The sequence below is a fragment of the Oncorhynchus gorbuscha genome, linkage group LG18, assembly GCF_021184085.1.
Source record: "Oncorhynchus gorbuscha isolate QuinsamMale2020 ecotype Even-year linkage group LG18, OgorEven_v1.0, whole genome shotgun sequence".
NCBI lineage: Eukaryota > Metazoa > Chordata > Actinopteri > Salmoniformes > Salmonidae > Oncorhynchus > Oncorhynchus gorbuscha.
In genome coordinates this window covers 12,999,892-13,006,000 of record NC_060190.1, presented here as the reverse complement: position 1 = coordinate 13,006,000, position 6,109 = coordinate 12,999,892, and the positions used below count along the sequence as shown (strand labels likewise).

At 45.5% G+C, this 6,109-nt stretch overlaps 1 long non-coding RNA gene across 1 annotated transcript; it reads right to left on the bottom strand.

Annotated features, from left to right (window-relative positions):
* Window positions 1-1,713: 1,713 nt before the first annotated feature.
* LOC124002368 lies at window positions 1,714-5,729 on the bottom strand. Its single transcript, XR_006832998.1, has 2 exons — window positions 5,240-5,729; window positions 1,714-2,853 (listed from the first exon to the last, which is right to left on the bottom strand). It is a non-coding gene; the product is annotated as an uncharacterized LOC124002368 (long non-coding RNA).
* Between the last annotated feature and the right edge of the window lie 380 nt (window positions 5,730-6,109).

The window sequence follows — 6,109 nt, the reverse complement described above, 5'->3', positions numbered from 1 at the left end:
TGTGTGTGTGTGTGTGTGTGTGTGTGTGTGTGTGTGTGTGTGTGTGTGTGTGTGTGTGTGTGTGTGTGTGTGTGTGTGTGTGTGTGTGTGTGTGTGTGTGTGTGTGTGTGTGTGTGTGTGTGTGTGACGGGGGTTTTGACTATAGCGCAAAGTTTTTTTTTTTATGGCTTTTTACCCACGAGACTCGGCGTGTGGAACGGGATGGAGACCTCATGACTGCAGTCTGGGGCGGCACGTCCCCTTCCTCCCCCCTTCTCCTCTCCTTCCCTCCTTCTCTCTTGTCTGTGTATCTCCTTTGTCTGATAAGAGGTTAGGCTCCACGACCCACTCATGTCATGTGCTGCTAATCACCATCGCATGGAACGTGTGTTGATGTCTCTGACTGGTAGTCTGTGTCTCGGGATGTATTTTGAATGTGAACTTCACATTTAGCATTTTGCTGTGTGTGTGTGTGTGTGTGTGTGTGTGTGTGTGTGTGTGTGTGTGTGTGTGTGTGTGTGTGTGTGTGTGTGTGTGTGTGTGTGTGTGTGTGTGTGTGTGTGTGTGTGTGTGTGTGTTGTATCTTAAGTGTTTTAGCATGTGGTAGCAGTGGACCAAGGAGCAGTCCTCTGAGTGGTGTTAGGTCCCTGTGAGTGGGTGTGTATGGTCTGGGTCACCGGCTTTTAGTACTGCAGGACCCCCACTACACCCACGCCTTTCTCAATCCATCCTCTCTCCATCCATCTCTCGTCTCTATCCTCTCTCCATCCATCTCTCGTCTCTATCCTCTATCCATCCATCTCTAGTCTCTATCCTCTATCCATCCTTTCCTGTGGACCAAGAAGCATTCCATCCGGTGATTGTTGCATGAGATACTGTATTACATTGACACACACATACATGCATGAACACATTTACATACACACACATACATGCATGAACACATTTACATACACACACACACAGACCTTCAGGGGACGTTCTCCTTGCTGTAGAACAAACAACAGGACAATTGTATTGATTTAATTAGCAAAAGCTTCTGTTCTAAAGTAAAGCATTTCAATGATTGGCATTATAGGGTTATGAAATCCAATATCAGTTCTGGCCTCATCACCCTGCTACAAGCTGTTTCCAAACATCTCGCCAATAATGGAGAGACAGAGAGCATTGTTGATCTATCAGGTCAAGGTTGGGATGCTTCTTTATCAGCTGGATTGATCTGTAGACATAAACATGTATGCTGGGCCCGTACACACCTTTGATTGAGGGCTTTGGGAGTTTGTGTGTGTCCTCTGTTAAGGATCATTCGTCTATGTGTGCGTCTGGTGGGGGTTATTCATTGTGTGTGTGTGCGTGTGTGCCCTCTGGTACAGGGTGTGTGTGTGTCCTCTGGTACAGGGTGTGTGTGTGCCCTCTGGTACGGGGTGTGTGTGTGCCCTCTGGTACGGGGTGTGTTTGTGTGCGTGCCCTCTGGTATGGGGTGTGTGTGTGCCCTCTGGTACGGGGTGTGTTTGTGTGCGTGCCCTCTGGTATGGGGTGTGTGTGTGCATGCCCTCTGGTACGGGTGTGTGTGTGTGTGTGTGTGTGCGTGCCCTCTGGTACGAGGTGTGTGTGTGCCCTCTGGTACGGGGTGTATGTGTGTGCATGCCCTCTGGTTGTGTGTGTGTGTGTGTGTGTGTGTGTGTGTGTGTGTGTGTGTGTGTGTGTGTGTGTGTGTGTGTGTGTGTGTGTGTGTGTGTGTGTGTGTGTGTGTGTGTGTGTGTGTGTGTGCCCTCTGGCACGGTTTGTGGGTGTGAATGCACAGAGAGCTATCAACTACACATCACATTTCCCCTGTATTTGATGTGTGGGCTTTAAATGTACTCTTTCTACATGGCCTGTCTTTAACAAGCCCAGTGGGAATGGGCTTTTTCAGATAGGGCTTAAGCTCCTGCTAGGAATATATCTTGCCTCAGCGTGTGTGTCTGCGGTGTGTGTGGCTGCTAGTGGGGGGGGCATTCACCTCCTGTGTGTGTGCCTGTCAGCGTGTGTGTGTGTGTGTGAGTAAGGAGCAACGGTCGTAACTCACAGTGACTGTAAGCAGAGGCCCTGGCAGAGTGGGACAGCTGTAGACCTGGCCTCAGCGGGGCTGCTGCGGTGCCGGTGGGCCCTTCTCCATGTCACACACAGACCACCAAGCCTCCCTCCAACTTGACACTGCTGCCTGCCAGAGACCTGCCTCAGGCCCACAGCACAGACCAGCACATAGTCAAAACATATGGAGAAATAACAGCCAGGCTGAGAGAGAGGGTGAGAATGAAGGAGAAGAGGGGGGGGGTTCAGAAGAGGAAAAGACAGGAGTATACATGTAGGTGAAGAAAGAGAGAGGTGGGGTGATAGAAAGAGCGGGGTAGAGGGGAAGAAAGAGGGAAGGAGAAAGGTGAGAGTGAAAGAGAGCGGGGGAGATGGAAAGGTAGAGGGAGAGAGTTTGACCTATGACCCACAAGTTAAATATGTCCTCCCTCTTCAACCTGATCTCTTCAAGCTGTGTGGTCTTCATTTCCACCAGTCACTGGATGCTTCATGACCTTTAACCCAGCCTATATGGATAATATGTATACAGTGAGAATACATTCATTCAACGTTAATTCAACATTTTGGGATCGAGATTGTAACAGTCGACTCAGTTGTGAAAGCATTTGAAAGGTAGTGTAAGGAGGATGTTGTTTTTACCTGACAACTGCAGCCGTGGTTTTGAATGTAGCAGAGACACATGCTACCTTAAGATGTTTACGTTGGCGGCAGTTGGTGTTCAGGTTGTTTACTTGCTGTCAATGGCAATTCCCTATTTGGTGGAGGTTGAGAAACTCCATGGAAGCCATCTGGTAAACCACTCTAAACAGGGCAGATGGCATTGTGTCATTGTTCAAAAATACATACAGCACAGTGAGTTTCCCTACTATATTCAAAATACTTTGTAGTCGACCGAGGATACAGTGCATGAACATCCAAACACCTATACATACTGGTTAAAATGATGTACTCAATCTTAGTAGGGAAGTAAACGTAGGGACACTTTAGGAAGGGAAAGCAAGTGTCACTGTGTATAGTGCCTTCAGAAAGTATTGACACCCCTTCACTTTTACACATTTTCTTGTATTACAGCCTGAATTTAAAATGGATTAAATTGAGACTTTGTGTCACTGGCTACACACAATACCCCATAATGTCAACATGTCAAATTATTTATTTTCTAAATTTGACAAATTAATTAAAAATGAAATGCTGAAAAGTCATCAACCTCTTTGTTATGGCAAGCCTAAATAAGTTCAGGAGTAAACATACGCTTGACAAGTCAAATAATAAGTTGCATAGACTCACGCTGTGTGCAATAATAGTGTTTAACAATGGTTTTGACTTGACTATCTCTGTACCCCACACATACAATTATCTGTAAGGTCCCTCAGTCGAGCAGTGAATTTCAAACACAGATTCAACCACACAAGACCAGGGAGGTTTTCCAATGTCTCCCAAAGAAGTGCACCTATTGGTAGATGAAAATACATTTAAAAAATCAGACATTGAATATGTACACCCAGTCACTATATAAATACAGGCATCCTTCCTAACTTAGTTACCAGAGAGGAAGGAAACCTCTCAGGGATTCCACCATGAGGCCAAACAGTTACAGAGTTTAATAGCTGTGGTAGGAGAAAACTGAGGATGGATCAACACTGTAGTTACTCCACAATACTAACCTGAATGAGGGGGAAGAAGGAAGCCTGTACAGAATACAAATATTCCAAAACATGCATCCTGTTTGCAATAAGGCACTAAATCCATGGCAAGACTTGAAAATGGCTGACTAGAAATGATCAACAACCAACTTGACAGCGCTTGAAGAATTGTGCAAATATTGTACAATCCAGGTGTGCAAAGTTCTTAGACTTACCCAGAAAAACTGATGCCGAAGGTGATTCTAACTTTCATTTTCAAAAAATGTGTAAAGACATTGGTGTTTTGTGTGTAGATGAGTGTGAAGAAAATCTATTGAATCAATTTTGAATTCAGGCTTTAACACAACGAAATGTGGAACACGTTGGGGGTATGAATACTTTCTGAAGGCACTGTGTATATTTACTGGATTCAGCGCAAAGCAACCTGGACCTGGGAGGGAGGGAGTAAACACGGACACACACTTCCTCAGGGCAACACACTGCACGGTGATCTATTGGAGTTGGGTGACTGAGAATGCCTGGGGCTAAATTCAGCCCTCCACTCCATCAGAAATATCCTTCCTCCCTGGCCAAGGTGAGGGATGTGTACACTTCTCTTGGTGGCTGGGAGCAAGGCAAACAGGCCATGCAGCGTCTCACACTTAAATATCTCCCCCTGTCTGGCGAGAGGTACATACACATATAGGAATACGAGCGCGCATACACACGCAGGTGCACGCCGAGGTACACACACACACACGCAGGTGCACGCCGAGGTACACACACACACACGCAGGTGCACGCCGAGGTACACACACACACACACACACACAGGTGCACGCCGAGGTACACACACACACGCAGGTGCACGCCGAGGTGTACACACGCAGACACACACGAATAGAGGAGCATACATACAGGTGGGTGAAAACATACTACACACACACCATGGTGTGACCCACATACCAGGCAGCTGCATAGAAAAGCACCACTTCACTCCAGCCCCTTGTGACTCTACTAATTGTAGTAAATCTCACCCAGCCATCCCATGTCCCACTCCACGCCATAGTAAACTGCTGCCTGCATGAGAGGAAAGTCCCGCCTTCATTTATTTGATCTATCCTTTGTTTAACCTGGCGAGTCCCACTGAGATGGTCATCTGGTTTACAAGGGAGTTGATTCTCTAAGTTCATGACTACCTAATGCTCTGTACAGTATAGCAGACCTGTACAACAGTAGTCAGTCAGCCAATCAGATGGCTATTTAACACACATGACCGGCCTAGATGCAGTTTCTAATGGGAAATTGTGAGATTTCACTTCACTTCTCTCCCGCCTCTGCTGCTAATACTACTCTGTTCCCAACATCTAATTACTACGCCTTTTGAACAAACCAAAAATGAATCCATTTCATTCTCTTCGCCCAATTAAACCATCCATCCTCTTACTTACGCCCACCACAGGGTTACCTCTCTCTCACTCACTCACTCACTCACTCACTCACTCACTCACTCACTCACTCACTCACTCACTCTCTCTCTCTCACTCTCTCTCAACTAGCCCCACCGTGACTGTCTCGTTATCTTAATGCTGGAGTCCTAGAGTATCCCACAAAGCCGGAGCTCAGTCGGATCACAAGGCCTTTAGACTGTCTGAACCTGCGGAGGAAAAGGAAGAGCTTGAGAGAGAATAGAGAAAGTGTGGTGTGTTCATGCTATCCTCTGTTAACCAGAGGGCATTCGAGGCTACATCACTACTCTGTATGCTAATTGGTTGCAGCCTCTGTTACTCCGCAGCCAATCCCCCGTCAACACCTCCGCAGACACCCAGGGTCGACTTGTGAAGGTGTTTTCTGTCGGATATACAATGTCTTCAGATATACCCTTCCACATTTTGTTGTTATAGCCTGAATTCATAATGCATTCAATAGATTTTATTCTCACCCATCTACACACAATACCCCATATTGATAAAGTGAAAACATATTTTTAGAAATGTTTGTATATGTATTGAAAATTAAATACAGAAATATGTCATTTATATTTACAAGTATTCACACCCCTGAGTCAATACATGTTAGAATTGCCTTTGGCAGCGATTACAGTGTTAAGTATTTCTGTGTAAGTCTCTTAAGAGCTTTGCACACCTGGATTGTATAATATTTGCACATTTATTATTAAAAATATTATTCAAGCTCTGTTGAGTTGGTTGTTGATCATTGCTAGACAGCCATTTTCAAGTCTTGCTATAGATTCTCAAGCAGATTTAAGTTACAAAATGTAACTAGGCCACTCAGGAACATTCAATGTCATATTGGTAAGCAACTCTAGTGTATATTTGGCCTTGTTTTAGGTTATTGTCCTGCTGAAAGGTGAATTTGTCTCCAAGTGTATTTTGGAAAGCAGACTGAACCAGGTTTTCTACAAGGACTGTGCC